Source organism: Melanostigma gelatinosum (genome assembly GCF_949748355.1).
Source record: "Melanostigma gelatinosum genome assembly, chromosome: 22".
Lineage (NCBI taxonomy): Eukaryota > Metazoa > Chordata > Actinopteri > Perciformes > Zoarcidae > Melanostigma > Melanostigma gelatinosum.
In genome coordinates this window covers 8,568,924-8,581,484 of record NC_136655.1, presented here as the reverse complement: position 1 = coordinate 8,581,484, position 12,561 = coordinate 8,568,924, and positions in this window count along the sequence as shown.

Below are 12,561 nucleotides of genomic sequence, written 5' to 3'. Positions count from 1 at the left end.
TGTAGGTGCGTGGAAACAAACAAGGAGGCGAGTATTCCCTTTGGCTGCACCATGTGGCCGTTTATTTCCATCCATACCAAACAAAACACATTCAGTTCCTGCCACCCTTTAACCCCCTCTGTCACCAGGGTTACGCCCCTTTCCTTAAAGGGGCCCCGTTAATTCGGTCATTCCCTACATGCGCCCCCCCAGAATTCACTAACCCCCGAAATTAGTCCCAACCATTAATGTCTCGGGGCCCGGATCAACCGACCAGCCCGACTCCGTGTCTCTGGGGCCGGAGGCAGGACCACCGTTGAAGGCCCCCTCCGGGTCTTGTCGTGCTGAGGCGGGAGGGCCCGAGGCTGCCCCCGCCGTGGGGGTTCAGCCACCCGTACCGGTTGGTCCAGGTCCAGATGTGCTGGTTTAATGCGGTCAACCGACACGTATTCCAGCTTGCTGCCCATGTCGACCTTGCAGGTTTTGTCTCCGGTCTCCAGCACCCGAAACGGCCCGACGTAGGGGGGTTGAAAGGGTCCACGGTGGCCGTCCTGGCGAACGAACACATACTCTGCTGACCTGAGGCTGGACGGGACGTATGACTGTGGAAGGCCGTGCTGCGACGTGGGCACTGGTTTGAACAGCCTGGCTTTTTCCAGGAGCGTTTTCCGCTGCTGGGTTGCAGACCAAGGGTCTGTGACTTTGGGGATGAACTCCCCTGGGACCCGCAGTGGCTGTCCATAAACCAGCTCAGCAGATGAAGCTTGCAGATCGTCTTTGGGGGCTGTCCTAAGCCCCAACATGACCCACGGAAGCCTGTCCACCCAACTGCTGTCTTTGAGGCTGGCACGGAGAGCAGCTTTCATCGACCGGTGGAACCGCTCGCATAATCCATTAGCCTGCGGGTGGTAGGCGGTAGTGCGATGGAGCTTCACCCCTAGGCTTCCTGCCACTGCATTCCACAGCTCTGATGTAAACTGTGGGCCTCGGTCCGAGGAAACGTCAGCTGGGGCTCCGAACCTGGCGACCAAAGCCTGAATAAACGCCCGAGCCACCTCATCCGCCGTTGTTGATGACAACGGGATAGCTTCTGGCCAACGAGTGGTTCGGTCTACCATCGTGAGGAGATGTGTGAAACCACGGGATGGGCGCAAAGGTCCTACCAAGTCCACATTTACGTGATCGAACCTCCTTTCTGGAACTGAAAACTGTGCTAAAGGGGTCTTTATGTGACGGTGCACCTTGGAGCGCTGGCACACCACACAAGTCCCGGCCCACTTCCATATATCCTTCTTCAGCCCATGCCAGACGAACTTTGCTGAGACCAACTTCTACGACGCCCTCTTGCCGGGGTGTGACAATCCATGAATAGCATCAAAAACCTGCTGTCTCCATTCATCGGGAACAACCGGCCGTGGCTGGCCTGTGGAGATGTCACACAGGAGCGTAACGCCAGTTTCACCAAACGGGACCTCCTCCAACCGCAGTCCCGTAACTGCTGTCCTCAACTCCTGGACGCCCGGGTCTGTAATTTGATCTTCTGCCATCTTGTTATTGTCCAAGCCTAACTGGACAGCCCCTGTGACAGCCCTGGAGAGACAGTCTGCGACCAGGTTTTCCTTGCCTGCTACATGCTGTAGATCCGTGGTAAACTCTGATATGAAGGAGAGCTGCCGCTGCTGGCGCGCAGACCATGGTTCGGTGCTCTTACTCATGGCAAACGTCAGTGGCTTGTGATCCACAAACGCAGTGAATGGCCGAGCCTCCAGCAGGAACCGGAAATGCCGAATGGCCAGAAAGAGGCCGAGGAGCTCCCGATCGAACGTGCTGTATTTCCGCTCATTAGGCCGCAACTGTCGACTGAAGAAAGCCAGCGGTTGCCACGCCCCTTTCACCCACTGCTCGTGCACCGCACCCACCGCATAGTCCGAAGTGTCCGTGGTGATGGCAATCGGAGCCTTAGGTGACGGGTGTGCCAGCATTGTTGCGTTTGCCAGAGCTGTTTTCGCCTCAACAAACGCAAGTTCCCTCTCTTCAGTCCAGTCCACACGCTGTTTGATAGCCTTGCCTTTCAGGGCTTCGTACAGGGGCCGCATCACTTGCGCTGCTCGGGGAATAAAGCGATGGTAAAAGTTCACCATGCCTAAAAACTCCTGCAGGGCCCTCACCGTGAGTGGGCGTGTAAAGTTAGTCACTGCCTCCACCTTTGCCGGGAGGGGAAGCGCCCCGTCCTTTGTGATGCGGTGTCCCAGAAAGTCAATGGTGGTCAACCCAAACTGGCACTTAGTCAGGTTGATGATCAACCCGTGCTGGCTGAGTCGCTCAAATAGAGTCCGGAGGTGAGACCTATGCTCCGCTCTTGATGAACTGGCCACCAGGATGTCATCCAGGTAGACGAACAGGAAAGGCAGGTCCCTCAGCACCGTGTCCATTAGACGCTGGAACGTCTGCGCTGAATTTTTTAGGCCAAACGGCATCCTCAAGAACTCAAACAGGCCGAATGGAGTGATCAACGCAGTCTTGGGAATGTCCAGCGGGTGAACGGGCACTTGATGGTAACCTCGTACCAGGTCCACTTTCGAAAACACCACACTATCCGACAAGAGGGTAGAAAAGTCTTGAATATGTGGAACGGGATAGCGGTCCGGGATCGTTGAATCGTTGAGCCGGTGATAATCTCCACATGGGCGCCACCCGCCCCCAGGCTTCGGGACCATGTGCAGGGGTGAAGCCCATGGACTGTCGGAGCGGCGAATGATGCCCAGGCGCTCCATGTTTTCAAACTCTATCTTGGCGATGGTGAGCTTTGCTGGATCTAGGCACCGGGCCCGGGCATGTACCGGTGGGCCGGTGGTAGAGATGTGATGCTCCACCCCATGCTGCACCATGTGGCCGTTTATTTCCATCCATACCAAACAAAACACATTCACTTCCTGCCACCCTTTAACCCCCCCTGTCACCGGGGTTACGCCCCTTTCCTTAAAGGGGCCCCGTGAATTCGGTCATTCCCTACACTATGACCTTTTTTCGACATGCTATACTATGACTGTTTTCAACTTGCTATAGTATGACTGTTTTAGACTTTTTTCAACATGCTATACTGTGGCCGTTTTTTACTTTTTTCGACATGCTATACGATGACCTTTTTTCGATATGCTATACTATGACCTTTTTTCGACATGCTATACTATGACTGTTTTCAAGATGGGGGTAGAAAGAGATACAGGTGAGAGAAGGGGAGATAAGAGATGATGGGAAAGAGATGAGTAGAGCTGTGACAGTACGTTGAATTATAAATGTGATGGAAGCGAAGCATGTTATCCAAGTTCGCTCTGTCTGTAGTGTGGGTGGTTCAATAATAAACTACTACCAAGCTGAGAAATGGTTCCACACTGGAGGCAGAAGGAATGGTGATCATCTAATGAAATGTCCCCAAATACTGAAGTCACTACTGGTAAGGTGTTTAATTCAGGGGTTAATGTTCAGAAGATCCAAATGGAAATGTCTTTCTGACAAATGCTGTATGAAGCCCATCTAAACTTTAAGACTCTCTGTATATAATGACCATTTCTGACACCGTTTATCAGAGTGAACAACAGTATTAGCAGTTCCTTTATATACTCATTCTCACTATTATCAAGGATTTGTATTTAGGCAGTAGGCTTATAATAATTAGGTAGGCTTAATAACAAGACAAGATGCAACTATAGGGGCGTCCATAACAACACAGTAATTGAATTTCATGCAAGAAGCCTGAAAGGAGAAAAAACACAACTGCCTGCATCTACGATTTACAAAAATCATTGTACGTACCCTTTTATTTGGTTACCTTCCTAAAAAAGTATTTTAGACTAACTTCAGAAAGCCAGGTGTGCCAGCTTATCAACAACCGCTTAAACCCTCTAAATACATCAAATGTTGTGAATTAAAAGGCACTGTGACACACACTAAGATGCATGTTGGCTATGTTTGCACATGCAAATTGCCCCCTTACTTCACTTAAGATGGCATTCGTTCTAATTTGAAGATCATTAATGGGCTTAATGTCATCTTGAAGAGTGGCAAAACAATTCAACTGTTTGAATTCCTGCATCAGACGAATATGAGTCAGCCTGTAATGGAATGTAGGATGACATGATGACAATTATATACAAAGCATTGGCTTTGACATCTTAGCCGAAGCTATTCATCCTTCAGTTTGTGATGGTTATTTGGTTATTTATTTCAAAAATAGTGTTATTTATTTCCTGGCTTTTTTTTCTGTGAAGAACCCAGAGAGGGTTATTTGGTTATTATTTATTTCATTAATAGTGTTATTATATATTTCCTGACTTTTTTTTCTGTGAAGAACCCGGAAAGGGTTATTTGGTTATGTGTGGCTTTCTGGAAAACAATACATTTTTACGTTTAGGCACCCCTACGATCGTCACACTTTTTCTGTTACAAGGCACAAAAGTTATGTGGCCCTCACAGGAAAACGTTTGGGGACCCCTGGTGTAATGGATTATTTCTCACATTAATTAAAGAACTGAAGAGAAGGTTAAAGGAAAGAAGAGAACAAATGCAGCAAGATGAAGGTAAAGATGAAAAGAGACCAATGTGGACATAGAGAAAGAGATAGAGAGGAAGGACAGAGAGATAAACAAGTGTCAGTAAAGATAGACATGATAGAAGAAGATGGGCAAAATGGGAAATGGTAAGAGGGGACGGCGATAAAAGGACGATGAAAGTAAAGTGAATAAAGTAGCAAAAACAGAAAGACAGAGGAAGATTAGAGGAATTTAAATCGATGTATGAAGAATGAGAATGAGAGGACGTTTAACATGAACAGCGCTAGAGATTAAGAGGCGAACAAAAGTGTTGTGATAAAGAGGTCAAAAGAAGGAAGAAGTTAAGATGTTAGTGTCTGATATTTTTGAATCCGACCCAGGCATCATCCATCACAGTGGTCCACAGCTTGTCCCAAATAATGGGGAGAAAAGATAGACAGGAAAAAAAGGAGCTTGTGTTTTTGCTGACCAAACTAAAATAACAAGCTTATTATGATTGATGCTGAGTTTGTCATTCACAAAGCACACAAACTGAGAAAATGTTAAGCTGTAGACATAAAAAGCTAGCTGCACACCCAAACCTACGAATAACTATTAACATTAATGCAACAAAATATTTTCTCATAGACACACATGAGATATGTGATATGCAGGCTACACAGCAGGGTAGCTTCCTTGCAGTGTCTCTAGAGGAAACAGACCAGCGACGACAGTGTAATTTAGCTCTTCCTTGGTCAGGAGTTTTACTGGAAGCCGAGGACTTGTCGGGTGCAAAACCCGTGACTTTTCACAGAATATCATTAGACGGAGGAGCATCATGACTAATACTGTCCATAAAGTAGGCAAGTTTGTGAGGGGTTCTCACATCAGAGCCGGCCTTGATATAAGCAAACTAAGCACCTTCTTAAGTGCTTGAAATGTCCCACAAGAGAGTTTAAACTCAAATGATGCAAGGGTCCTGCCTCCCCTTTGAGTCAAAGCAGTGGAAATGTTGACATCTTGGATGAGAGGTAACTATCTGTCTGTTTACAAAAAGAGAAAGACAAAAAAAGACGTCATGAGAGTGAATTGTGAGAACAGCAATCAGGTTACCTTGTTTTCTCTCCTCTCCAAGTTTGATGACAGCAAACAGCAGATTGATATTCTAGCTAGTTTGGTCAGACAAAGAATTATTGGTCAACCTGAAATTTTTTACCCGATTGTGGCACTGAAACAAAAGTTTCAGTCCATCCAATAGTTGCCGAGATTTCACGCAAAACACCCCACATGTCGACCTCATCATGGCACTTCAGCTAAAATCATGGGATAACCAGAATTCACCCTCTGGGGACCTTGCATATTCTTCAAAGATTTCTTGGTTTACCATCTGATAGTTGTCTAGATATTTCAGTCTGGACTAAAGTGTTGAACCAACAGACCGAAACCATTCTTAGAGCCATGCCATGAAGAATAATGACTGTAGCTACACTACAGAGAGCATCAAATTTACCATCTGTCAGAATATTTGAAAAAGAAAAAAACATGGCACTTCAAAAGAAAAAGCCATAACCTTAAAAGTAGGAGGCATCAAATGGCAATTTCAGGTCAGGCAGGTGAGCGCATACCTTTGAGGCTAAAGGACTTTCTTGGCCTGAGTGAAACATCAAGCACTTTCTCGATAAGATATTGGCAGATCTGAGAGAAAAAGAGGAGATAGGCTTGACTCAGGCAAAAAAAGTTAAACAATATCATAAACGACTGGAGAGTGTGTTGACCTCTATTGCCGTTTCACAAGAAAGATGAACTTTTTTTAGAGAGGTTGCTACAGAAGCTGTGTCAATTAAGAGTTTGGTATCTGAGGGGTAATGGAAGTCATGAAATTACGAAAAAATATTTCATCTGATCACAGTCATTGCTTGTGTGTGTGTGTGGGGGGGGAATTGGATGATTACAGATTACAGATGACAGATTCTTGAGAAACACAAAGTCTTGGTTCCTTTGTCTGCTTCACAACGTCCATGTGGTTATACATCTTTGTTAGAATAATGAACATTCCTACAAATAAGATGACAAATTGCAAAGACACAAAATGTAACCCCCCCCCCCCCCCCCCCCCCCAGAACATGCTGATAAGGTGGTGAACGGTGAAGCTCAGCAGATGATGGGTGCAATACTAACATCTGTGATGAAATGACCCACTGAGTTTCACTGGTTGTGGATGCTGGAACTCTCTTATTAAACATGAATCAGGTGTCAAAGCTATAAACACAAAAACTTGCTGTATCTGCATGCAGCAATAATGTAAGTCCAAGAGCAGCCTTGTTTTTTTATGTGGATGCTGGCTCGGGAAAAAAAAATTGATATTCCGGATTGATGATTGGATCCACAATCTCCAAGAGTCTGTAGCATAGCTCATTCCTCTGAGCTCCTGACAGCTGAGCCTAGGTTATGAACACTCCAAAATGCCTGAGGGGGTTCTTTCACCCACAACTTCTGGCCGTCCAACTCGTTGGTAATCCTGTTATGCTGAGAGAGATACACTTCCATCAAGGCCTCAGAGTGCTTCACAACTACATATTGTACCAGGGACTGTTAGAGTGTTCTAATATGGCAGATTTATAGCAATTTACCAAGACATATTATACATTGTATTTTTTTGTCCTTCGTGCAGTTTTATAGTATATATCGATCAGTGAGGTTACTTTTCTGAGATCCATGGGTCCAAGTAGCAGCTCTGTTCTGTGTGTGTGTCTGCCAGTGAGAGAAGCAGAGGCTGGAGTTTACATGGAGAGGGAACGCTGAGATAGTGACATTACTAGCTTACCTATCACATGTTGTCGAGTTAAGAAAAGGTGATCCGTAAACTAAACTATTAGGTTTTTCTGTTTTGAGTTTGAGTATAGAAATAGTAAAATTCCTTAGAACCCCAATCATCTCTTTAGAAATAAAAGATAAATTGAGGAAATGTGATTTTAATTTCGTGGTTTAATGATCTAACATCTGTACAGCATTTTGCAATGGTTAAGGCCACTTCGCATGAATACCACACCACTTTTTTCAGCTTCTCAGCCAGTCGCTCGACGCTTCCACCGTCCAAGGCGATATTCTTCACAACACCGTGTTCGCTGAGCTGCCGTGTCTGTGACGCTGACTCCTTGCCATTGTGCACCAGAGGTTGTTGAATGTTGTCCGATTTCATGCATACACACTCCCCTTAATCTATGTCACTTCCTCTCTGTAGCTTCATGTCTTCCTTTCTTCCATCCATTCTCCCTCCTACATCTCTCTCTCAAACAGACACACACACACACACACATGAAGAGACCGTGTGTGTGTGTGTGTCTGTGGATGGTTCTAGCCAGTAATGGGATTGAGCAGATTATGTTCCAGCCATTGTTGTAATATCCATGTTTTACAAATCTCTTCCTCCTCAGAAACTCTAATGCTAGCTGCTTTACAGAGGATATTAAATGATGCAGCTGTTACAGTGACTTCTCCATCCCTCTCTTCTTTACATTTTACAGACTTCAACGTCGGAACAATCTAATCGAGTTAAAATCTGCATCACAGATCACCGCGCAAGCCGGTAAAAGGCTGTTAGCGTTCTAGCTTCCAAATAGGAAGAGGACAAGGCACTCGTGTATTTTTCAGTGGCCATTCTTTTGCTATTGATATACTACAGGACCTTGGGTACACTCTTGTATTTGCACTGTCGAGTGAAAATCAGTTGGAGTTTGAGTCTGATATAAAGCCCAGTGGAGGTTAATTAGGGTCTATTCACACTGCATCACCAATGCTGCTGCCAAATTAATAATTGCTTGGATATTTTCATTTTGTAGCATATTCACGTGGTGTGCTCATATCTCTGTATTGTTCAGTAGCAGTCAAGTTCATAGTGAACTGCTGTCAGCTCAGGAACTAGCACAGCTTTCTACATCAACAGCAGCAAAAAACGCTTGACCGATGACATCAACTAAAATGTCCAGTGTTGGATCACATGTCCAATGTTGTCCTACTGTTCAATGTAATTGTTTATTATACTGTGGAGAAAAACACTAGCATGAGGCTGAAAAATCCTTCATCCTAAAAATGTCTTGTTATTTCATTCATACTATTAATTACTTCATGAATGAATCAACTTTTTTTTCGTCCATCAATGTTTCAAAACAACACACAATTTACGAAAAACACAAAAGATACAGTATCAGATTCAGCTTTAATGGCTTCTCAACACAGTCAAAGAATTTGACACTCAATGCACGTACAGAGAAATAGACATTGTGGCTAAAAACAGGGACAACGAAGCTGAACAACATGAAGTCCACTCTCATCTCCACAGTTGCAGTGCAGACTCACCCCCGCCCAGGATGAGGCCCACGACCGTTGCGCCTGTAAATTTCACACAAGTTTAACGGATATGTATGATCATATCACAGTCGTAGATAACGGATGCGGAGGATAACGCATCTGTGCTGTATCACAGTCTCAGCTGGATGTGGAGCGCTTGTGCACAAAGACATTAACACAGCTTGTCCTTTGCCGGGATAAATTACTACCTGTGTGCGTACGCAAAACATATTTCCTCTCCCTCATGCATACGCATTGCACGGATTCAGAGAAAAACTTGAAAGAAAAAAAGACAATATCTCATTGGGAGATCCCAGCTGACCCGAGTCATTAACTGTGTGTTCATACCATTTTCAAGTTGTACATTTACAGTGTGTTGCACCCCTGGCAGCACAGCTCATGTCTCAGTTTTCTAAAGCATGAAAAGAATATGCATTTATGTTTGCTATTCTAAAATTCGATCAGAAAACTGAACAAAAAATGTGCTGCTCTTCCTTTTGTTTCACTCAAAAATAGGAATAAACTGAATTCACTTCCCTGTTTTGTAAAAGTATCGGACATTGTCGCACGTTAAAACAGAGTCAATGCTTTGGTATCCCTTAGAAATCCTCAGGATCAAGTCAATTAAAAATGAGTTTGGCTGCGATGCCTCCTGATTGACACTAAACTGAGAACACAGAGAATGAGAGAAGTCCATCTGTTGTTTTCATTAAAAAGCTGGCAGTGACAGTGTCACGTGTTCGTATTGAGAGGTGAGAAAGAAGACACAAATGCCTGCGAGAAACTCACCTGTGCCCGTTGGTTGAGAAATGAAAAAAACATTTGCGTGCGTGTGTGTGTGTGTGTGTGTGTTTGTAGTTCATATGCGAGGAATACTGGGGCCCAGAGAGCCATACGGAAAAGACAGAATCATCATGATGAATGAATATCCAAATGTTGTTTGTGCTTTCCCCCCCCCCCCGCCCTGTTCATCATCCTGTTTGTTAGCGCACGTTGCCTCATTATCTCTGTTCTCAGTTTGTCAGTCAGCATCTCTCTCTCTCACCCACTCTTGTGGACAACCAGACTTCAAGTCAGCGCCATTACATCCTGAATCCATCACTATCTTCCTTCCTCACATTCTCCTCATATCAGTCATAATTCTGTTATTCCAATAGGCAATATATGGGTGTGTAATTGCGTGTCTGCGTGTCCTTAACAATTTGCGTTGGTCCCTTTCGTGTGCGTCCGTGGTCATGCTTTCTAAAGGCACGACCAGAGTTCAACTGCAAACTTAACACAGCTGATGAAGCACAAACAAGCCTCATCAAGCATACACAAGCATACACAGTAAGTCGGGGTGGACATAGGGACCCACGGAACACACACAAAGACACTCTGACACACATCCAATAGCATAAATCAGCAAAACATCTTGCAACAAAGAGCTACTCAAATGAACAATGGCGCAATTAAGACAAAGTTGTCGTCATGCTGATATCCGGGGGAAGCAGAGATTTACACACTGCTTTCACAACCACACACAATCAATTTTTAACAAAGGCTTTTTCTGACGATAACATGTTGTTTTCCCTCATGTTTCCATGGAAATATAACGCTAATATGCTTTCACCACTTTTCCCTCGGGTACAGTCTGTCATTTTGAGTCAACATGCAGCTGAATTCTTCTTCCATTACTGTACATTACATTAATAAGTAAGACAACATATTTCCAATTATAATCGTATCATAGATTTGGTATTTAAACTTCAACAATGACTCAGTTTTCTTTTCCTTTTTTTTGTTGTTGCCAGATGCTCTATCTGCAGCCTCGTGCCGTGTGATTGGTCATTTCAACCAGTTCACTGTAAAGAGCCCAGCTCAAACCACTTGACACATTTCTTTTCACCTTCACTTCTGGTCTTCTGGTCCCATTGTGTGCTGGACCACGGTTCAGTCCCCTGAGATGGATAACAAATCTATCCATAGAGTTCAGTAAACTCAGCCTTTTATTCCCGCTCGGCCGCATCAGGCTGTGATGCTCGAGGTTTGTTTTTTTTGGACTGTTTGTAGAGGATGACAGGTAGTTGAATGAACCATATATTGGCATGATAACGTGTTTGCATGTCTTGTGTGTGCGTTGGCGTATTTGCACCGTTCTTGCCGGCTCCGTGTGTGTGTGTGTGTGTGGTCTCTCCAGGAGGATGTCCTTGTCAGCACTGATAGGCAGAACCGTGACAACTTGTCAGGTATAGGCAGCAGTAGCAACATCCACAGTGTGTGTGTGTGTGTGTGTGTCATCACGCCATGTCACTGCAATGTCACGGCACAGGGATCGTCAGGGTAGCAGCCTGTGTCATCAAAATGTATGAGGGCACGCCTGCCCCCCCCGTCTTACTCTCCCTTTGCCCTCTTGCTTTTCTCAGCCGAGACACAATCCCTCCGTCTCTCCCTGTCTGTCCGTCTTCTGTCTCAACTGAAATAAGACTGAAATGCGTCACTGTAAGGTGTTGATATTCAGCGTTACTGACCTTTTATAAGCCCGTGTTAATGACAGAGAGCAACTGGAGTGACAACCTTTCTCTTCTTCTTTCTCTCTCTCTCTTTCTGCTTTACGTCCCACTTTCTGACAAGAGAGAAACGCAACAATAAGCACGCTCAGCAACAATAAGCACGCTCAGCAACAATAAGCACGCTCAGCACCTGTATCAAGGGAGGATGTCGCAGAAGACAGAAAGACAGAATCAGCTTGGCACAGGCAGACAGAAAGATAATGAGAATCGATGGCAGCAGATGAGTAACTGTCAGCGTCCACCTATAGACACACATACACAAGGGAGAAAGAATGATACATTTCAATGAAGTGACAATGGCTGACAAGTAATTGTGCAGTGGTTGTTTCGATCGTCTACCTTGTTTTCTAAACCTTTCTCTCCTGCAATGGAAATACATTTTGGCAGCCACACACTGCTGTATATTGCATAGGAATTATTTATCAGTGGCAGAGACATTGTGTTGGACCTATTGAGGAAAATGTGCTGCTGTAATGCCCACTTGTTGCTGCTGCTGCTGCTGCGTGTCCATTTAGTGTGTTGTTCATTGTGAGCCGATTGACACTCAGTACTGCTGTGAGCAGAAGGAGTGCCAGCAAGCTGATTGCCAAGACATTGTTGTGACACTAGCACAGAATTAAACTCAGCCTGGACCAAGGTGGTTTTACCGTGAATGTATGCAAACTATAGAAAACATTCGTCAGATTGCATGTGTCCGTGGTTCCTGCTGTAACGTTTGATTGAATGAATACAAACCACAATTTTCTCAACCCCCATTTTGACTATCAGACTGCTAACACCTGTCTGCCGTGAGCACGGGAACCGGTTCACTCTGTCTTAAACAAACACACACACACACACACACACACACACACACACTGAGCACTGTCCCATGGAGCCACGTTCATATGCATCAGTGTTGATAGAAAAAAGATCAGCAATATTAGGTGTGCAAATCTGGACAGGAACAATTTCTAATGGCGAGCCGACACAAGAGTCCAAACTGAAGCAGCTGTTGATCACTTGTGGCCCGACTGGCCAATTAAGAGGAGCGAGGAGTCAGCAGCCAATGACGGCTTAGAACAGGTCAATAAAATGTGTTTTTCAAAAAGTGTGAATCACCGCAACCACGAGGGGTCCTTGAGGAAAAAACTTAAAAAGAGCACAACAGAAAA